Source organism: Ailuropoda melanoleuca, chromosome 1, assembly GCF_002007445.2.
Source record: "Ailuropoda melanoleuca isolate Jingjing chromosome 1, ASM200744v2, whole genome shotgun sequence".
Taxonomy (NCBI): Eukaryota; Metazoa; Chordata; class Mammalia; order Carnivora; family Ursidae; genus Ailuropoda; species Ailuropoda melanoleuca.
The window spans coordinates 96,825,006-96,848,989 of NC_048218.1; positions in this window are offsets into that span (position 1 = coordinate 96,825,006).

Consider the following 23,984-nt stretch of genomic DNA (forward strand, 5'->3'; position numbering starts at 1 on the left):
GAATCTGGGGATGTACTGTATGGTGATTAACACAATATAATAAAATAAAATTAAAAAAAAAAAAAGAAAACAATCGTCAATGGGAGGCTAAAATAATAAGCACAGGTGATGAGAAGTAAGACTGCCTCAATGGCAGATGTCAACACCATCCCTATCATCAGATTGTCAGCACTGTGGATTTCAAAGTGGGGAAACTTCCCAGAACTTCAGAATGTGACCTTATTTGGATAGAGGCTTTGCCCAGATAATTAAGTTAAGATGAACTCATGCTGGATCCAGGTGGGCCCTAAATCCAATGACCAGTGTCCTTATGAGAAGAGGCCACACAGAGATATATTCAACGAAGCCCATGTAAAGATAAAGGCAGAAATTGGAATGGTGCACCTTTAAGTGAAGGAATCCCAAGAATTGTCATGAGCAAACAGAAGTTAGGAAGGAAAGAGAAGGGTATTTCCCTAGAGCCTTCAGATAGAGCATGGCCCTGATAACAGCTTGATATTGGTCTTCTAACCTCCAAATCTGTCAGAGAATAAATTTCTCTTGTTTTAAGCCACCTTTCTTCTGGTACTTTTTTTTTTTTTTTTTTTTTTTACAATAGCCCTCAGATACTAATACAGATAGGAACAGATTATAACTTACAGAACAAATAAGAAATCATGATTCCATGATGATGTAAATAAATGAACATATAAATTGAAATTTGAAAAGAAATAGAATATTTATGTAGCTTCCAATTACCTTCCCATGTATTATTAATTAATTGCAGAGGGAAAATGTAATATTACAAAAGAGAAGGCTGGCAATACCACCTTAATCAAATGATTAAATTTAACATTGATAATCAGATAAACCTAAATCGTGTGCCCACAGATAGGAGGCAGTGAGAAAAACCCCAAATTAAGGGGCAATCTACAAAATATTTGCCTGTAATCTTGGAGTGTCAGGATAGGGATGTCAAGAACAGGCTGGAGAATTATGTCAGATTAAAAGAAGTTAAAGAGACCTTTTAACAAAGTGTTAGCACATTGTTCTAAACTTGATTCTTGAGCAATAAAGAACAACATAGGGACGACTAGTAAAAGTTTAAGAGTCAGAGGATTAGATATTAGTAATAAATCAGTGTTAACTTTCAAAGTTTGTGAGAATAGAGGAGAACGTCAGTGTAGAGAGTACACACTAAATTATTCAGGAATAATTCGGCATTAGGTCAGCAACCTACTCTCGGATGGTTCAGGAATAAAATATTCTTTGTAGTACACTCGAGACTTGCAGAATTTGAGACTGACAAATTGAAGGGTATTCATGTTTCCTTCCTATTTCTTCTCTGAGCAACGCTGCAATACATAACTTTATTCATATATTAGTTCTATAGAATTACTTCTATGAGACGGATTTTCAGAAATGGGAATGATAGCTCAGAGTCTATATGCATTTTTATTCTTTAATAGAAGTCATCATTTTGCTTCTAAAAGTGCTATAATTATTCACATTACCATCAGTTGGATGTAAGCTAAATTTTCTCATTCTTCATCTGTAGTAGGTATTATCTCAATTTTGAAAATAGCCTGTCTTACGGGGTATAAAGTGTTTGTTCAATGTTACTTTAATTTGCATTTGTTGACTACTAATTAGTTTGAGTGTCTTTTCATATGCTTATTCACCATTTGGTTTTGTTCCTCGGTGAATTGCCACTTTGTATCATTTCCATATTTTCCTCTTGTGCTTTTCGCCCCTGGCTTAGCAAACTATTTTTCTCTTGTGCTTGGAGATGTTTCTTTCGATTTGATATTTTAGGCCAAACAGTGATTATATCTTCCTCAATTCATTTACTAAACTGCTCACTGGGAAATAATACCTTTTTTATATCTCCTAGTTCTAAAATCAGTGCATTCCATGTGCGTGCACTGCATTCGAATCTACTGATGTTTTTCGTTACTCAAGTTGCTGCTCGTCCGCACCAATGGCCGTTTTCCTGGCCCTGTCTTAGTATTGCTTTAACTGCGGTTTCTCTCTTGTTATCTAGAAGCTTTAGGTTTGTTATTATCGCATGCTTATGTTGGTTTGGGGGTTTTAGGCCTGGTGGTGCCACACCACCCAGCTGTGAACATTTGGCATGAAAAACATTCTCCATCCCTGTGTGGCAATGCAGCATGAGGTCCGCAGCCTTTCGCCTACTGAGGCACTAGGAGAATCGTGTGCCTGGGTCTCCTTACGCTTTGGCCTCAGGGTTGGGGAGGGCTCAGCCCATTTATTTATGTCCCCACTGTCCTCATTGTGTTGACATTTCACATTTGAGTCAAAAGATCCCAGATTTTTCTAGAGTACGCTGATTCTAATATTCACCAGTAACGCCATGGGACATCCACAGAGTTTTGGATAGGCAGAGAAATTGTGAGGTTCAGAGAGAAACAAAAGTCAAATTCAGCTCCAATCTCTGCAGAATTTTGTATTTTCTTGCCATGATTAAATATTCAGTTATTTAGAGTCACCCATAGTCACTTGAATATATTGATGTCCTTAAAATATTTTATTTAAAATTGCTTCCAGCATATAAATACAAAGTGGGAATAATTGACTTTAAAATAGATTACGAGTAGAGTTAAAATGGGTAAATGCTACTTTGTCTCAATGAAATGCAAATGCCACTTTTAATCCTCTTCCTCTCTGTGTATGCTGATATTGTATTCTAACTTATCAGTCATTAAGGTAAAATTCGAAAGAAGAAGAAATAAAGAAGTGAGACGAAATAATCCTTTTTATATAATTTTCATTTTTTAAAATATAATTTTCAGCAAGCAAAAGCCCAATAGCATTGAAGTTCTCCTTAAAATATAACTTGTCTTGAGAATTCACACGGCAGGAAAATTCTGGGAGTGATTTATTGTGATGTTCCACTCCAAGGATAGATTGGTTAGTGTCAGAAGTGATCCACACTTCCCAAATCTTAACAAATCTTTATCTTTATAATACATATTTTTCTTGTTTTCAAGTTTACATTCTGCCAGTTTTTCAAAATTCAGAGTTTTCTAACAAACAAATCAGAACATTGTCTTCTTTTATTCTTGCAGAAGTCCTTTCAAAGAGAATGACAAAAATTTTCACTTTTCCCTTTAAAACCTTTGAGATGGAATTGAAAATACATGATTACAATTCACATTTCATTTAGGCCTGCTTTTTTTAGACCTGCAGTTTCCAAAGTATCAATGCTATGCTTTAATCCTGCATGTTAACGGTAGGCTAGTAGGTTGATGGAAGCATTCTTATTACAAATATCCATTGTATAATAGACATCATAAATAGATAGTCTCGGGCTTTGCATGAATCACATAGTACAGGCCGTTTATTCCAAGCACCAAGCACTGCATCAGCTTCAGGATAATTTCTACATTAATAACATAGTAAGGAAAATAGAGTGGCCATTTTACAAAATCAGATGCCATATTAAAAGTTAAAATGAATTAGGATATTACGCACGATCACCTGATATTGAAGAGGAAAATGACCCAGAGCAGGCTCCGGCCAGCAGCCCCACAAGATGGAAACTTACTAGCAATACTAAGAGAGAACCAGAAATGCCGCTTGAGCAAGAGACAACCAGCAGTTTCTGCTTCTGTAAACAGGCTTTCCGCCTCCAGCTTCCTGCACTGCCCTAATTGCTTTTCCTGCCTAAAGCAACCCCCCCCCCAATTTAAACTCACCTATCAGCTGTCAGCATAGCCCTTGGAACCTGACCCCCTGCACTGCCCTATAAAAGCTCTATAACCCCGCTGCTCAGGGTCCAGAGTTTAGAGCTCAAGTTCCTCTGGGTCCGCCAGTGTAAAATAAACCCGAGTTCTCCGACTTCTCCAACTGTTGCTTGGCTTCGCACCGCTCTGATTTTTATTTTCTGCAACATTTCAAAACTTGATAAATTGTTCTTTCTGCCTAAAATAAACAAGCCAGATGACTGTGAAAAAGTCATTTAAAGAATTTATAAAGACATGCAGGTAGGAAAATTAAATAATAGCAACAACATTCAGTAATTCAGTAATGCAATAGTAGCAATATTTCATCTATGCAGTATTCCTGACAAGTGGTGGCTTTATAATCCAAAGACTTGTGTTTAGCTTTGCCTCTAGTCTTTAAAAAATTGATTTAAAACTTTCGGAAAATTATTTTTACAGATTTTGGAATCTCATTCTCCTTGTGTCACGGGGGAAATCAGATTATCATAAAATAAATGAACAACTTGGTCTATATTTCTTTTTTTTAAAATGAGAGAAATAAGAAGAAAGTGGGGGAGTGGAGGAGGAGGGACAAGAAGAATAAGTAGAAAAAGAGGAGTGGGGGGAAGAAGGAAGGAAGGAAGGAAGGAAGGAAGGAAGGAAGGAAGGAAGGAAGGAAGGAAGGAAGACAGGCAAAAAATAAAACAAATAAAAATTCAAAACCAAAAAAACCTTCTCAGATTGGTACTTTACAGATCTATATGCTGTTTACATTTAAAAACATAGAAAATAAGAAGATGCTAAGGTCATCGCATGGATGACAAAATTCAAAAAACAAATATTTAATTGACCAGTTTTTAACACAAATATTCAGTGTTTTGTAAGTTTCACATTTTAGCGTCCATATTACATCAAAAATGGCATCTGAATCCTCTGTAACTGTTCTGGAGTCATGCTGTCATTGTTGAGGAGAGTAAGGGATTCATTCTCTGGCAAGATATTCTTTTAGGTGTTCTGTATGCTATGTCAGCCAGTGTTTGCAATCACTCAATTACACGTGATTTCCGTCTCATGTAAGAAGAAATTTCTAATTACAATTTCAACATTATGCATTTAGGTAGAGGTGAACCTGTTATTTGAATTCCAGTATTACTAAGTCCAAAGACATTTTTATTTTGTTACACCATTTCCCTTTTGTATATGCTCATATTTTCTTAATAAATAGGTAAGAAATTGAAGGGGAGTTAGGTTAATTTGGGTAGTAGTAGACGTAATTTAACAAGTACAAGATTAACATGATTTAGGCAATATTTCTAACACTAGTAAACTAAGAGGAAACAAAATCAGCAAGATCAGTAGTCTAATTTCAACATAACCCTTCAGATAATTTTCTGTCATTTGATCAAATGAAGCATGATTATCCTTAATTTGAATGTAGATATATTTTTATAAAAAATTAAGGTTTCTTCACTGATTGTTAAATTCACAAGAAAGTCACAATGCAAAATTTTCTGCTCTAACAATTTTTCCCTTTAGAAATTGATAATAATCTTATTGAAATCATAACCTACTTTTAAAGAAATTAAAAATTTTTTATTGATTGATTGATTGGGAGGATGACAGTTGCATGGATCTTAATTTTTGAAACTCTTCAGTTTATGGGAAATTATCATCATCTGTGTGTGTAAGATCATACTGCTTCTTGAATTTGTTTTATTTTAGTCTTCTCCTTAATCTACATTCTCCAGTCACATCTTATGCTTCATAAAATTCACAATAGGCACCAAAGTTTGATGTGTGTCTTTAGATAATGACATGTCCTGTTAAAGTAATATTTTACTTGTCTCAAATTTAATAAGTGTGCTATGTACCCTTTTTGTCCTGTTCTTTACTTTTCATTTGTAAAACTATATTTAATATTTATTTGGTTTTAGATATATCTTTTTTTTAAAGATTTTATTTATTTATTCGACAGACACAGCCAGTGAGAGAGAGAACACAAGCAGGGGGAGTGGGAGAGGAAGAAGCAGGCTCATAGCGGAGGAGCCTGATGTGGGGCTTGATCCCATAACGCCGGGATCACACCCTGAGCCGAAGGCAGACGCTTAACCGCTGTGCCACAGGAGCCCCTGGTTTTAGATATATCTTATGTATGGTTTCTAAATACATGACATTGGAAAGAATTCTATCCACAATATTAATTTATTTATCACCCTAGAGATGAAGGCATAGGTTGCCTCGAACCCTTAACTACCACAAATAGAGTCAATAAACAAATGTTACACTGTCCTTTATGGACCTATTACACACACCTGAAAAATTTTCTGGTACAAATAAACAGAGCATGAAATTGTTGGATTAAAGAGAATACAAATATTCAATTCTGCTAAATACTGTCAGATTGCTTTTTAGAATGGCTGTTTCACTTTCATCTTCAAGTGACAGGTTTGTTGTACATAATATTTGCAGAGGTAAGCAGGGTTTTTTTCAGTGTAGCTGACACACAAAGTTACATTAGTTTTGGGTGTACAGCGCAGTGATCCAGCTTCTGTACGTGTTATGCTGTGCTCACTACAGGCGCAGCTGCCATCTGTCACAGCACAATTCAATCACAATATCATTGACTCTGTGCCCTATGCTGTGCCATTTATTTCTGTGACTTGTTCATTCCGTAACTGGAAACCTGTATGTCCATTCCCCTTTGCCCATTTTGCCTATCCTGCCAACACCCTCCTCTCTGGCAACCATCAGTTTGTTCTCTGTATTTAATGTCTGATTCTGTTTTCACTTGCTTTCTTATTCATTTGTTTTGGTTTTTAGATTCCATATATGAGTAAAATCATATAGTATTTGTCTTTTTTGGTCTAACTTATTTCACATTATTCTTGTTGCAAATGGCAAGATCTCATCCCTTTTTTGTGGGTGCATAATATTCCAGTGAGCCCCTGTGTCTGTGTGTGTGTGTGAGTGTGTCTGTGTGTGTGTGTGTGTGTGTGAGTGTGAGTGTGTGAGTGTGAGTGCTTCTTAAGCCATTGGTCTATTGATGGGAACCTAGGCTGCTCCCATACCTCGGCTATTGCAAATAATTGCTGCGATAAACATGGGGGTGCATAGTTTCAAGTTAATGTTTTTGTTTCTTTGGGTGAAGTAGGACAATTATTGAATCATATGGTATTTCTATTTTTAATTTCTTCAGAAATCTCCATACAGTTTTCCACAGTGGCTGCACCAGCTTACATTCCCACCAACAGTGCAGAAGTGTTCATTTTTCTCCACTTTTTTGTCAGCACTTGCTATATCTTGTCTTTTTGATGTTAGCCATTCTGACAGGGGTAAGTGGTATTTCACTGTGAGTTTTCTTTGCATTTCCCTTATTATTAGTGGTATTAAGCATCTTTTCATGTGTTTTTTGACCATCTGTATGTCTTCTTTGGGAAAAAATGTCTATTCAAGTCCTCTGTCCGTTATTTATTTATTAAAGATTTTATTTTATTTATTTGACAGAGACAGCCAGAGAGAGAGGGAACACAAGCAGGGGAAGTGGGAGAGGAGAAGCAGGCTCCTAGCACAGGAGCCTGATGTGGGGCTCCATCCCAGAATGCTGGGATCACGCCCCGAGCCGAAGGCAAACACCTAACGACTGCGCCATCCACATCTCTGTCCATTTTTTAAACCAGAATGTTTGGGGTTTTTTGTTGTTGTTGTTTGTTTGTTTGTTTGTTTTTTGGTGTTGAGTTGTATAAATAAAAAGCTTTTGCACAGCAAAGGAAACCACCAATAAAACCAAAAGGCAACCTGCTGAATGGGGGAAGATATTTGCAAATGATATATCCAAAAAGGGTTTAGTACCCAAAATATATAAAGAGATAAATAGGCTTAGCTACCCAATATCTGAAGCTGCCTGAAGCTTTCTGGCCAGAAACTGGCTGCATCTGAGTGTTGCCTTAGCCCAGAGGTGATATGGAAAACAGGCAAAAGAACTGTAACTTAAATTAAAATCTCCTTAGAGCTTGCAGCCCGCTGATAGATACCTGAAACGTGCAGATCGTGACCTTCCTCAAAGAACTCATGGCTGCCTTAGTGCCTTCATGTTTAAAAGTAACCGTATGGAACGCCTGGGTGGCTCAGTCAGTTAAGTGTCTGCCTTCGGCTCATGTTCTGATCCGGGGGTCCTGGGATCAAGTCCTGCATCAGGCTCCTTTCTCAGCGGAAAGCCTGCTTCTGCCTCTGTCTGCCATTCCTCCTGTTTGTGCTTCCCCCTTCTCTCTCTCTCTAATAAATAAATAAATAAAATTAAAGAATAAAAAAAGTAACCTTATCTTGGCTGGAGAACCTGGGTGGTTCTGTGAGTTAAGTGTCTGCCTTCGGCTCAGGTCATGATCTTACGGGTCCTGCTCAGTGAGGAGTCTGCTTCTCCCTCTCCCTCTGCCTCTCCCCACCGTTTGAGCTTTCTCACTCCTGTGCTCTCTCTCTCCCTCTCTCCATCTCTCTCCCTCTACCAAATAAATAAATAAAATCTTTTTTTAAAAAAAAAAGTAAATTTATCTTGGCAGCTGCTGTCTCCTCCAGGTCCTGAAAGCCTTGCTTCCGATTTCCTTGGAGGCTTGTGCTACCCTTAACCCCAACTAAAAAGTATACAGTCACTCCTCGCAATCCCAGTAATGCTCTTTCTCCCCACAGGTCCTGTCCCGTGAGTAGGGAAGGGGTTAAGACATAGTAGGGAGATATAGGAGTCCCCTGACTCCTTTGACTAGGCTCATGCAGGGGGCTACATGACCGGGCTCTCAGAAATCCCAAATGTGGAGAAATGCTGAGGCGTACAGAACAAGAGATAAAAATCAGACCACCTGGCTCTGAGTGTTAAGGAGTATTTTTTTTTTTTTTTTTTGGCAGCTACATTTTAATCACAGAAAATGACCAAACCTCAAAGAAGAAGTAAGCCATTAAAAGAGTTATCAATAATCCTTGCTCAAACCAAGATGGCACAAGAAGTTCAAGGCTACAAGATTCCTGGTCAGTTCTCAATAAGACTGACAGTGAAAGCCCACAGTGGCAACCCATTTGGGACCCCTCTCACTGGAGAGCTTTTTTCCCCCTTTTTGCTCTCCCTTTCATTTCATAAACTTTCACTTCACTTCATCCTTTTGTGTCTGTGAGATTCATTCTTCGACCCTGTGAAACAAGAACCCTGCAGCCTTGTAATGGGGCAGAGGGTGTACCCAGTTACAGCTTCTCTTGGGGATCATGGCTCCCTTTCCACAGCGGGAAGTTCTGCTCTCCATAGGTTCTGATGCTCTCCAGAGGCTGAGCGGCTTTTTCCCAGTGATTGCTTTAAATTGCTGCCATCTGATGTGAAGCGGTCCTCCCATGCAAAGAGATAGCAGTAGGAGATGCTCTCCGGTGCATTCGGATCAGCTTTAGACCAAGTTACCTACAAGTTATCAGGAACCACAGAGAAGTGTACCTGCTACCTTACGTCTCTGACATCTAGCAAGCACCCAAGCAATGCAGCTGCTGTTTATCCTGAGACCAGGACACATAAGTGTGTTGTTTTGTTTTTTAACACCTTTAAAATATTACTTCATTGTCTGCTTGCAATCAACGTCCTTGGAGGACTATTTGATCATAATTTGATCTTTGTTCCTTTGGAGGTGATCAGCTATCACTCTTTTTAAGCTTTTACAATATTCCATCTTGTCTAAAATTTCATGACAAGGTAGAGATACATAGAATATTCTTTTTGTTTGTAGTTTGTTAAATTTCACTATAAGATGATTTTTTCTTATCCTTTTTGATATTGTATGATATATTTCCAACAGCTGTTTTTCATCTTTATTTTAGGAACTTCTTGGTCATTATCTCAACAATTTCCTCATTTCCAATTATTTTTCTTTTCCTTTTGCTCTGGTAATACTATAAAATGGTCTACCTTGTAAGGTATTAATAGGGCTGCTCCTGGACTTTATTGATTGTATAGTCTCATTCTTTTACTTTCAATTTACTCATGTTTTTAAGTTTGAAGTGAGGTTCTTATAAGAGAATGTGATAGAGCATTTTATTTTTAATCCACTCTTCCATTTGATGTCTTCTGATTGGTGTATTTCGCCCACTTACATTTAAGGTAATTGCTGATATCTTAATGTGTCATTCTGCCACTTTATTATTAGTTTTCTACTTGTTTCCTTAGATTCTTATACCTCTGTTTCACTTTTATTACCTTTCTCAGGTTACTTGAGTACTTTCTAGGAGTACCTTGGGATCCACTTACACTGGCTTGAGCACACCTCTTTGAAGAGTTGTTATGGTCGTTGCTCTGGGGGTCACAATATGCAAACAAGACTTGAACAGTCTCCTTTTATCACCATTTTACTGTGTGAAGCGTGGGAACTTTTCTTGCATTTAGTTTCCTTTTTTCCCCCCACTTTTAAATATCATTGTCTTGTCCATCAAATGTTGCTATAATTTCTATTTCTATCACCAAATATGATGCTAAAATTCATGAAGAATGGGGTAATCTATTTGTATATAGCCTTATTTCTGCTCCTTCTGGTCTTTTTTCCTATCTGATGTTCTGAGATTTCCTTTTTTTATTATTTCCTTTCTATTTTTAAAAAAATTTATAGCCCATTTTTAAGAGTAGATCTTCAAAAACTTGTTTTAGTTTTCCTTTAACTAATCACTTTTTACCTTTACTTCCTGAAAGATAGTTTCACCAGATAGCGAATTCACAGTGGACATTTTTTTCCTTTCTGCCTTTGAAAGATACTATTCCATGGTTTCAGATGAGACATGTTCTGTCATTTGAATTGCTGATTCCCTATAGTTTAATGCATCTTTCTCTCTGGCTTCTTTAAAGGTTTTCTTTTTTCCTTTGTCTTTAGTTTTTGAAAGTTTAATTGTGATGCATTTTGGTGTAGTTTTTTTTTTAGGTATATCCTGTTTGAAGGTTGCTTAGCTTCTTGGATCTGTAGGTTTTTTACTTTCCCCATATTTGAGAAGTTTTAGCCATAATTTCTTCAAAATGTTCTTTCATCCCCACACCTTTTCTTTTCTCTTTCTGGGACTCTGATCATCCAAATGCTGGACATTTTGCTATTTTCCCAAAGGAAGTTCTTTTTTTGGGGGGGAGGGGTCTATTTCTCTCTATTGTTAAATATCAGAAAAGTGCTATTTTATTCTTTCCAGTTCAATAATTCTATTTTTTAGCCTATCCAGTGACTTTTTAAAACAATATTGTATTTTAAATTCTATAATTTCCATTTAGTTATTTATTATGATTTCTGTTTGTTGAGAGTTTCTATGTTCTCATTTAAGAGAATTTATTTTTTTCATAGTCAAATTTATTTTACAACTTAATGGATATTGTTTCACCCCCACTAGTAATTAGTAAGAGTGTTTACCTTACGTGTACTAGCACTGGATTGTATTAACTTTTTTTTTTTAAAGGGTTTTCTAATCTGAAAGATAAACTCAGTGTTGCTGTGGTTTGTATTTCTCTGAATAGTAATCAGGTCAAGTACTGTTTAATAAGTTAATAGTATTTTGATTTTGCTCTTGTGTGAATTACCCATTCTTTCCCTTTGTCCACTTAATTGTTTTTGTATTATCCAGGAAACTACTCTTTTTCTAATATAATGTTTTATAGAATTTCTTTTATTTCTTCCACATATGTAGTTCCATCTCCTTCATCAATCCTAGAAATAATTTTGCTTCCTCTTTTTTCTTAATTAGATATTCTCAGGATTGATTAACTATGTTAGTTACTTCTAAGAAAGCTTTTTCTTTAATTTTGTATTTGGCTGTCACAACAGGATGGTATTCTGCTTGGCGGTAAAACAGATACAGTTAAGGAAGAGTTTCAAGAGAATTTATAATCGATTGCTGAAGCAATTTTGTGATGAGTGCTTTGAAGTCTTTATCAGATAATCCCAACGTCAGATTCACTTTGATGTTGGTGTCAGTCTTGTCTCAGTTGTGATTTTCTTGTTTCTTAGTGTGACAGGCGATTTGTTTATTATATTCTGGACATTTTGTTGATTGCGTAGGGAGATTCCAGATCCAGAGTATTTTATTTCAGTAAGCAGTTCCCTATTTAGGTTTGACACATGGGTTTTGACATACTCTTGTGGGCTATGGTTCAAGCGGCAGTTTAGTTCTCTGAGCCTTTGCACTGCTGTGTTGGTCTGCTGGGGGTCTTGGATGCCGTGGGCTCCTGCTGTTCCCTGCTGAGGCTGCCTGAGGTGGGAGAGGAAGTTTCCCCAAACCGGGCCTCTGGTGTCTCTTGGTAAAGAAGGGTCTGGCGGAACCCAATACTGGTGCCACACTCCAGGACTAGCTCCTCTGAACAAAGAGTCTAGATCCTATGAGGACAAAGAGGTTTCCTAGATGAAGCCACTTGTCATGGTTTTTGCTAGTTCCACTTGCTTGCCCAGGTGTCTCTGAGTTTGGGAGGAGAATCTCAGGCTCACTGGGTTAGATTAAAAAGGCTTACTGGGCCTGGCCAGATCCTTAAGAACCTGGATCTCTCCTTCTGGTTCTACTGAAATATAGTGAAAGTCTCAAGCCTGTTATGGAAGGAGAGTGCCTCCCTCATTTGCTTTTTCTGGCAGGGTTCCCAATAAATCCTTTTTCCCATTTGTGTCAGGCTTACGTGATGATCCAGAGAAATTCCTTTTTGAAAGGGGAAGGAATCAGCCTGCCTGGGCTGTCTTCTGCTGCTAGGTTAGGGTTCATAAATGCTGGCTTTGTGAGGTCTTCTTTTCTGGGAAAGAGGTCCCAAGAAGCCCTGCTGCTCTGCTTGTTTTAAATGTTAACAATCGAGTGTTACTTTTACTTAAGGGACAAGCTGTTAGTGATGAAGAATAGAGGTGATTCACTTAAACATGGTTGATCCAAGCACAGACTTTAAGCTTTTTCATTCAAAAAGTGTAAAAAACACTCAAAAAGTGGTGTTTTTCACCCAAAACACCACTAAGATGATTGCAAAATAAAACAGTAATATAACTCCAGGAGGACAAATATCGATGAAAATAGGACAAGAGAAGAAAGGCTATGAATAAAATTGCGGTAGCTGGTTAACAGAGAAGTGACAATTGAATTATCCACAAAGAGCTGACTTTGAGGCCGCTGACCATGCATGTGAGGTCAACAAGAATTAGAACGATCTGATTTTGTGAACTTCATGTTAAACATCCCCAGAATTAAAGAAATAAGATATTACATGAAACAGGAATAGGAGACACTGAGGTAGAAAATTTTCAAAACAAATGCATAAAGAAAACAGAGATTCTCAGACACTAGCCTCCACCTCGCTCATCTACGCAACAGCCCATCGCTCACCCCAATAGCGAAGTTTTTCCTCTGAGGTAACTGACCACAGAAGCCGTGAATGTTTAGATTCCCAAGCGCGGCTGAAGTTGGATATGACGTGTCTGACTGAAACAGATTACATAAAATTCTGCAAACAGAGGAAGGAGGCCGTAAGTAGTTTTCTGCAACTCATCTCTCACTGTGTTATCTTGTAAGTTTACATGACCTTGGAAAGAGATAACTATTTTGTTCTGGGAAAATGACTTTACCATTATACAAGACTTACAGTTGTAGACGTTTGGAGGGACCACGATGAAGAAGCCAATTCACTGCCATATCTTGTAATAGGAATCTCACTTTTGACAAGCCTTCTCCACCTACAAATGAGCCTTACCACCAAAGATGATCAGATATTTAAGGAAAATTTGTATTATGAAAACACAAACCAAGGTGTTGATGTGGAAGGATCTAATAATTAAGAATTAGAAAAAAAATAGAGGTAAGGAGCAGGGGAAAATTTGGGTGTATATGTAGATAAATATAGAGATACAAAAAGATACAGATTCCTCAGAGAAAATAAAAGACATATTGCGCCATGAACAAAGCCACATCAAAATAAAACAAACAAAACTTTTGAAAATTAATGGCTTAATATCTCAGCTGGGTAAAAAATGTTGAAATTGACCATAAAGTAAAATTAAAAGGAAAAGGTAAATAGAAGGTAGGAGAGAAAAGTTAAGAATAGCAAAAAATTAATCTAAGAAATCCAAAACGTATCAAATAAGAGTTCCAGTAGAAAATAGAGATTAACTGTAAGGAAAAAAATTATCAAAAGTATGAAAAATGGAAATTCTTCACTTGTTTCCATATTGAAACTTGAAAAGACACTTGTTTCCATATTGAAAGGGCCTACTGAGTACTAAGCATGATGAATTTAAAAAGAAAAAAGGAAGAAATATTAGTGTACTAGACATATTAGTGTACCAGAGTTCATAAAAGTCACCTATGAAGAAAAACAAAAAAAGTAAGACTGCATATAAAGAACCAGGAGTCAGACTTATTATCAACAATAATATTTCTTTCTTGTAGATAAAAAAGTAGTATCTTCATTACACTGAGAAAAAAATATTGCCAAGGTACAGTCATATATCTGCAATATTATTAACAAATTTGTGAGTGGAATAAGATAATTTTAAGCATGCACAGTTTGATTAAATATTATTTTCCATATGTCTTTTTACAGAAAGTTACTGAATGACATGCTCCAGAAATGCAAGGGAATAAATGGGGGAAAAAAAAAAAAGGGAAATTATTTTAAAATTTAGAGAATTTATGTATTTTCTATTACTTCTACTAGTTATTTCAATTTCATATTTAAAAAATAAAGAAATCCCTAAGATAGCTTGAATCAAAATGCCATGTAGTGAATAGAGAGGGAGAGAAAGCACTCCATATTGGACTCAGGGAGTATCTCTCTCAGAGGAATTGCTCTGAGCAAACAAAAAAGAGGAAGTTTCCAGGTAACCTGATGTGTTTGAGGAAAGAATTAAGGATGGTTATCAATAAAACTAAGGCAACAGAAGAGAAGAAAAAAATAGTTTTTCCAGGGAAATCAAAGTAATAGGAAAGGAAATGTAACCATGTTTTGGTATATGGCTTGGCTGTTGAATACTATTTACATACCTATAACAATATAGAAAATAAATAATTAAAAGAAATTGTGGTTTTTCTCCTTTGGGTTAAAGAAACTGTGTGTATATGTAATAGTGAAGAGAGGCAATTTTCATGTTTTATAGTAGGAAGTCCATAGAAAATGTCTGCCTTTCTTAAAATCAAAGAATAACGGTATAAAAATATTATTTAAAAATATAAAGATAAATGATATACAGAAGAAAGAGTTGCAATAATTAAGGTGATGATCTCCTGGATTCTAAAATCAGTCTTATCTTGGGTGGGGCATTTTACTGGGGTATCACAGGATACCAAATGGAGAAAAACAGGAGGGAGAAGGAGATGAGAGAAATAGTTCAGTGTTCAAAGCAATAGCGATGAATGAGTAAATAGGTATGAAGGCAGGATAAAGAGAGGGACAGTCCCAAATAATTGATTTGCAAAGATTTTTTTGGGTAGGCTTTTCCCCATCAAAATAGCAAATTGTCGTAACTGCCCCAATGTATCACAGCACAGATTTTATAAAGGTAGCCAATAGCCACAGGCAGCTATTTATATTTATGTTTAAATTAACAAAATTAAAATTAAATTAAAAATTCAGTTTCTCACTGTGGCATTACATTCTTAGTGGCATCATATTAAGACTGCTAATACGCCAACACAATCCTAAGTAAAGATTCTAAAGATTCATGGTTTGATGATTTGAAATAAGCTCAATAATTTACTTTTCAGGTGTGGCAGATTGGGCTACAACTAGATTGATGAGGAAGCCTTGGAATACATGGGGAGGTAAAGCCATGATGTTACTCTTGCTAGGGAGGCACGGCTAAGGCAGTTAGAAGAGATTTCCACGAGAAAATATTCAAGTTAATCTTTCTCAAGAACTGTGAAAGGTATGAGCTTTCACCCTGCCTTCAAGCTAAGAAGTTAACCTGCCATGGCTTCCTGTAGGCTGGCGGAAAACAGGACACTCCTGGGTCAGAGACAAAGGATTTCATTACTCACAGCACAGCAGGCAGGTAAACTTCACATTTCTATCAGTTCTCCTTGTAGGACCCAGAAGTGATGCAGAAAAGGGTCAAGCTATATGTTGCATGCATGGCAGCTCCACATCAGTGAGGAACCCTGGGGCCTAGCAAACACCAAATCTTTTAAAGAGGCTCCAAGCAAATGTGATCCACCCTCACCCTGATGAAGACGTCATCTTTATTATACTGGTGAGCAAACACATCTCTCCTCTGTCCCGGATGGAGACTCTCTATCTTCCAAGGCTATTTTCTGGAAATCTTAAAAGAGAATTCAAAACAAAAATTGTCAATATGGCTGTTCACAAGGCATGCAGAAATGTGAGAGATCCATGTAAAATCATCTCACGATTGTCTTTACACTGAAATTATGTGCATTTTTCTCTAAAATACTATGATGAGGGGTTCACTGTGTTATATGCATTTGCTAAGAAAGTGAAACTACCATTTTAAAAGTCATGATACTCTTACATATGTGGGAAAATCACTTGTTATACCACTAGAAAACATATTTTATGAGTAAATGTTATATTTGACATTACACAATTTAATCACATAAATTACACTTTCAGTGCAGTGACAGATAATGAATTTCAACGTGTAAGTAAGACAGCATTTTAAAAAGTCACCTCTAGAGTAAGAATAAAAATAAATACGATAGTTTCTATGTTCACTAAAGCAAAAAACATTCAATGGGGTGGAAATCTGTAATAGATAAAGTTGTCAATAAATAGCCCCTGATGAAGCAGTCCAATAAGAGAAAACAAATTCTTAAAAGAAAAGTAAGACTATCAACTGAATACAATATACTTTCTCCATGTGTTTTAAACTAGCTTTTGATCTAGTATATATATTTCACGACTATGATTTTTTTAATGTAATTTCAGCAGCAGTATGTTCCCCTTTTCCTTAGCTTAGTCAATGCTTATTTTCCCATTTCACATATGAAAAAACCAAGTTCTATGTAAGATAAAGGGATATATAAATACATTATCATATTCACATCATACATTTTCAAAAGGGAAAATCGATATTATGTTACCTACTTTTTCTGAAAGAGAAGTTAATGTTATCTAATATTAGGTTAATTACATGGGCAAAAATGATTACACCGGATATAGTGTCATTCATATACACGATATATTTGTAATATACAATATTTACAGCAATATTTACTACAGTAAAATAACGACATAATTTCCAAGTGAAAAATGTAATTACTAAACTTACAGAGCTTATAAACAGTTTGTTGAGCTTCTGATCCCTCAGAGAGGCTTGAACAGTCTCCTGAGATGTACAAATTGACGCGATTCTTCAGTGCTGCCACAGCAAACAACGCCCCCCTTCAATTTAATAGCTGGTGTTCTATGTCACTACATAGGAAAAAAGTTAGTTCCACCAGATTGACTTGGACCCTTATGTTTTGCTTTGTTTTTTCCCTTCAACAGGTATCAAAATAACTTATTACAAATAGTTCTTAGAGTTTGAAAACAAAATACAGGGTCAGCCTTCAACTGAGTTTCACGAACTGTCTTCTACCAAAGTGCCAAAATGTATACCTTCATTGCAATATCACAAGATTTCCCTCCTTCTTGAGAACAAAACAGTCTTTAAAAGAGCCATACATTTTATCTTATACAAAAGAATGCCCACGATTTGATAGTTAAGGAAATACATGAGAAAATTCCCAGCCGTTAGATGGTCAGTGCTCTTCTTTTTCGTTCCATAAGATAGTTCATTTTCTTAAAAGATTTTATTCATTTATTTGAGAGAGCACAAGTCAGGGGGAGGGGCAGAGGGAGAGGGAGAAGCAAACTCCCTGCTGAGCAGGAAACCCAATGCAGGACTCAATGCCAGAACCCTGGCATCATGACTTGAGCTGAAGGCAGACGTCCAAGCAACTGAGCTGCACAGGTGCCCTCCATAAGATATTTCAATCAAGGTGAATGTTCCACTTAAATTTGGAGTCCGTGCCATAGTTGACGACGGCAACAATACAAACAAGTGAGAAACAGCACCATCCCCACGATAATAAAGTGTTAAAACTAACATGATACATCCATTGCATTTTTCTTTCTCACCAGTTATCCATCTCATTGAAGAGTAGGAGACACTCAGATGCTTCAACAAGATTTAATTCTGTCAAAATTGTAATGTGGGAAAATTTTACCTTTCTCTTTTCAACTTTTTTCTTTCAGTGGAGGCTAGCTTGTTCTGCTTTCAGCTCGCAGATATTCAGTGAAAGTGTCCTGTCTAGATATTCAAACATGGACCCAGGGCCAGAAGCACTGGCATCAGCTCAAAGTTGTTGAGAATGCAGAATCTCAGACTCTAGGCCCGCTCCGTCAGAATCTACAGTTTAGTAATTTCCCTGGTGATTTATGTGCACGTTAAAGTTTGAGAAGGACTGGTCAATACCAGGGAGCTGCACTTCCATGTCAACACAAACCATAACCAATACTTCATTTTAGCCCTAAAATATGCTGGTTAATGTTTGGTGACAACAAGCAAATATAATTCATAAACCTGCCCATGTGTCTTTAGCTGTTTATGATCTTTACGTTGTTCCTCTGCCTAAAACTATTATGTCCTCATTTTTAAGTCTGGAATTCAAGAAACACAATGGTTTCCTCCCCAAACACTAACCTCAATGGTGAGAGTTTAAGACAGTGTTCCTGGTCAGCAGAAACTTTTGGCTCCTTATGCAATTAGATAGCTTCCCAACCATATTCCCAGGGTGATTCATAACTTTATTATAGAATTTCCACTCTGTATTTTGATTATTTTTATGCACGTGCCTCCCATGAGTAGAAGTAACCATGTCTTACCCATGTTGTATTTCCAGGGTAAATGCCTAAAAGCCTTTCATTTTGTCTGTGCTTGTCTTTCTCAGCAACCCAATTCACTTGCCATTTTTTGTAGGTCCCCCATGTGTATACACATGACCCTATGATGCAGATAATTCTTATTAGGAGTAGTAGTAATACGTTGGTTCTCTTAGCCCTGCTATTACACCAGCCATTGTGGTAAGTCTTACTGTCAAGGACCCATGTTCCTGGTTTGATCTCAGAGAACACACTTTCCACTAATAATCAAACTTTTCAATAACACATTAGGCTCACCCCTCACAAGACCTTTTCTATGCTTCAGCTAACTTACCTAACACCAAATCTTTTTTTTTTTTTTTACATATTTCTGAATTCTTGACTTATTCCTTGTACTTGACACATTCCTGCTAATGATAACCAGACTCTCCTGGTTCCCTGTGATCCTTCTGCGAACAAATACCTTGCTGCCTGCGTTGTGGACTGCAAGCAACCTGGGCTTCTCTTATTGCCATGCCATACACTTCAGCAGAATGCCTCAAGTGGCAAGAATTTTACAAAACATATTTTGTTTTATTAACCCTTTTATGCACCATTCTTTCACCCACCACAACTGGGTCAGTTTTGCTAATCTTTATCCAACTTTCTTTGGATTCCTTCCACTGTAATCAACTTGGAAAGAAGGTCATATACTTGAACTCAAGCTCTTTTAAACTTATATGCTGGGAAACATAGTCTGGACTTAACAAATGAATAAGTGAATGAATTTTATGTATAAGGTTGATACTGTAGGTCCTTTTCCTTGAAACTTGAACTACTGACCTGAGGTATTTTATAATTATCTTGGAAGAACAGTTTTCTGTAAACAAGTGGACAAGGCTGAGGTGCAAGGCATTGATTTTTGTCTGAGACATAAACGCAGCAGAGGAGACTTAGCAGTGTTCAGGGAAGTCTTCCTGAAGGAGATGATTTCTGAGATGAGTATCGAGTGTGATAATGAATTTTTCTGGGGATAAAGGCGGGGGGCGGGGTTCACAAGGCAGTGAAGACATAGAACCAGAAAAAGTAATGTGTCATGAAAAAACTATCACCATGTTAAGGGAAGTATAGTTAATACGATTTTAACTGAATGTTTTATAAAAAGTGGAAAAAGTGTGGCCTGAAGGTAGAGTATTTTTCATACCCTGTATGTGAGATTATATTTTGTCCTCTTCAGCTGGGGACTGTGGACATTATATCAGAATTCCTTAGGAGAGATTTACTATGCTAGAAGGTACCCCTTCCAGTTTTTCATTTGGTGGCTCCGAAAACAAAACAAAACAAGACAATCAAAGCAAAACTCCTAATATAATTTTCCATGTGACTAGGTTTGAAAACCATCTCCATGTGAAGGAGAGTTATTTGAGGGTTTTTAAGGATATGTGTGATCCAGGAAGATTGATCTTTCAGACTGAGCACTAATAGAAATCTGAGGAGTTTAAGGTAAAGAAGGGAAAGGTTTTCACCTTTGAATTTTTTTGTGTACTTCATTTATTTTGCTCATTATCTATCTTACGCCATTTGAATATATGCCTCATAAATTTTAAAGACTCTTGCCAATTTTGTTCATTGATTTCTTTGTTTTTATTGTGTGGAACAATATGTGACATATCAGAGATGCCCAGTAAATACTGGTGAGACTAAATATGGTCAGTTCACACCAACCAGGCAGAAGAAAACACTAATTTTTAATCATAATCTAGCTAAAGTTCAAATAACAAGTGTGATTATGAATAATTGAGAAATAGTTACTGACAACCCTAAATACCGTATGGCAACTAAAAATGTTATAGTTCAGTTTTAATCTGTGCATTACTAATAAAGTTGCTCAATGATATTTATTAAATGAGAATCTGAGCAAAGATATTCTCTGAGAAGCAGAGAAGTAAAGCTACCACCAAACAGTTGATTATAAGTTATGTTGTTTTTTTTTCTTAAAATAAAAGGGAAAATTTCTGAGGTTTGAAATATATAAATGTATAATATTAATTCCCTTCCAGAGTATTCCCTGTAAGAGTAATTGATTAATTAATAAGAAAACTATCCCAATGATTCAGTAGGTAATATTTAAGTCTTTGAATCTAGCTCTCTCTGGTCATGAATATAACTGCATAAAGGATACCTATAGGTATACGTATTTAAAGTAAATGGACTTTTTGTCTTTTTTCCATTGGATATTTTTTCCTGCTTTGTTGAAGATCAGTTGACCATAGAGTTGAGGGTCCGTATCTGGGCTCTCTATCGTGTTCCATTCATCTATGTGTCTGTTTTTGCGCCCATACCATGCTGTCTTGGTGATCACAGCTTTGTAATATAGCTTAAAATCAGGCAATGTGATGCCCCCAGTTTTGTTTTTCTTTTTCAACATTTCCTTGGCAATTCAGGGTCTTTTCTGGTTCCATACAAATTTTAGGATTGCTTGTTCCAGCTCTTTGAAAAATACTATTTGTATTTTGATCAGATGGGGTTGAAAGTATAGCTTGCTCTCGGCAGCATAGACATTTTAACAATGTCTTCCATGTCTTCCAATCCATGAGCATGGAATGTTTTTCCATCTTTTTCTGTCTTCTTCAATTTCTTTCATAAATGTTCTGTAGTTTTTAGAGTATAGATAACTTCAATAAATGGTGCTGGGAAAATTGGACAGCTATATACAGAAGGATGAAACTTGACCATTCTCTTACACCATACACAAAGATAAACTCTAAATGGATGAAAGACCTCAGTGTGAGATAGGAATCCATCAAAATCCTAGTGGAGAACATAGGCAGTAACCTCTTGGACATAAGCCACAGCAATGTCTTTCAAGACACGTCCCCAAGGGCAAGGGAAACAAAAGCAAAAATGAACTTTTGGGGCTTCATCAAGATAAAAATCTTCTGCACAGCAAAGGAAACAGTCAACAAAACTAAGAGACAACCCATGGAATGGAAGAAGATATTTGCAAATGACATTACAGATAAAGGGCTGGTATCCAAGATCTATAAAGAACTTCTCAAACTCGACACCCAAAAAACAAACAGTCAAGTCAAAAAATGGGCTGAAGACATGAACAGACACTTTTCCAAAAAAAGATATACGAATGGCTAACAGACACATGAAAAAATGTTTAACATCATTATCCATCAGGGAAATTCAAATCAAAACCACACTGAGATACTACCTTACACCAGTTAGAAAAATTAACAAGGCAGGAAACAACAAATGTTGGCGAGGATGTGGAGAAAGGAGAACCCTTTTACACTGTTGGTGGGAATGCAAGCTGGTACAGCCGCTTTTGGAAACAGTATGGAGGTTCCTCAAAAAGTTAAAAATAGAGCTATCCAATGACCCAGCAATTGCACTACTGGATATTTACTCCAAAGATTACAGATGTAGTGAAAAGAAGGGGCACATGCACCCTAATGTTCATACCCCCAATGTCCACAATAGCCAAACTGTGGCAGGAGCTGTGATGTCCTTCAACAGATGAATGGATAAAGAAGACGTGGTCCATATATGCAATAGAACATTACTCAGGCATCAGAAAGGATGAATACCTACTATTTGCATCGACATGGATGGAACTGGAGGGGATTATGCTAAGTGAAATAAAGTCAAGCAGAGAAAGACAATTATCATATGGTTTCACTCATATGTGGAACATAAGGAATAGCATGGGAGACCGTAGGGGAAGGGAGGGAAAACTGAAGGGGGGGAAATCAGAGAGGGAGACAGACCATGAAAGACTATGGACTCCAGGAAACAAACTGAGGTTTTCAGAGGGGAGGTGGGGAGATGAGATAGCCAGGTGATGGGTATTAAGGAGGGCACATACTGCATGGAGCACTGGGTGTTATACACAAGCAATGAATCATGGAACACTACATCAAAAACTAATGAAGTACTGTATGGTGACTAACATAAATAAATAAATAAATAAATAAATAAATAAATAAATAAATAACCTTTTGAATGATGGGCTCACAGGGGACAGCCTTGAGGCTCACATTCTGTAACACATGATATTTGTAAAGTATACCACTAAGATTGGTTCATTCTTTGGTTTTCATTGCCTTTGCAAGAGTCATTGTTAGATTTTGGTTATATTTATATAATCTGATGAAGGTTATCTGCTACAAATTTCATGGTGAAAAATTTGGCTGAAAAATAGAATATTTAATCAAAAATACAATTGAATGGATCTCTAAAATACAGTGTCTTTTATTTTATCAAAATTTTACCTTTACATACATTTTTCTTTTTAAAATTACTCTGCTTGTGTATAATTTCCTGTAATAAAATGCCAATTTTTGGGTACAGATTGAGGTGTTTTGACAATACAGAAGTCTACTTTTGTACAACCACAATCCAAATCAAAGCATTTCCGTCACCTTTAAGTGTTCTGGTGTTCCCCTCTGCAGTCAATCTCCCCTACTTCCGGTCCTACACACCATAATGCGTTTCTGTCATTGTACATTAGTTCTGCCTGTTCTAGAATTTCCTATAGTTGGAGTCACGATCTCTTTTGTGTCTGGCTTTTTATGCTCAGCATAAAGCTTTTGAGATCCATCCATATTGTTGCATACATCGTGAGTTCCTTTATTTTTATTGCTCAGGAGATTTACGTTTTATGGATACAGCACAATATGTTTATCCATCCACCTATTGAGATTCTAGTTTCTGGCCATTGTGAGTATAAATGTTATAGATATTTGTGTATAAATTTTTTGTTTAGAATTATAGACACGTGCCGTCATTTCTTTTAGATAAATGCTTAAGAGTTGAAAACATAAGTGAATATTAAACTTTATAGAAAACCATCAAACAGTTTTCCAAAGTGATTATACAAATTTACCTGCCAACCAACCACGTAAAGGAGTTTCATTTGCTTTTAAAATTCTTGCAAATATTTGATATTATCAGTAATTTTATTTTAGTTATTCCAGTGGATGTGTAGTGGCATTTCGTTGTGCTTTTAACTTAAATGGGTGATGATGTTAATCATCCCCTTTTATTGGCTTAGTCGTTATTCCATGTATCTTTTTGTGCATTATGTGTTCAAAGCTTACCCATTTTTTTCTGAGATTGTTTTAATATTTTACTCATTAACGTTTTCGTAACAATTTTACAATTCTTCAAGTTCCATAAAATCACCTTGAGATTTTATTTGTATGTCATTCATAAAACAGTTATTCAAAACTATTTATATGCTTTCTGTATTCCAGGCACTATTCAAGGACTGTGGCTATCCCACTGAATAAAGCTGACACACTCCTTTGTTTTTTCGATATTATATTCTAGTAGTGTAAGAAATAATGAAGTAAAGATAGATTGGATAAATACATACATACATTAATGGTGATAATACCACAGGGAAAGTAGTGACACAGTGGATTTCACCTAAAAAGTGTCATCATGGACTTCATCTT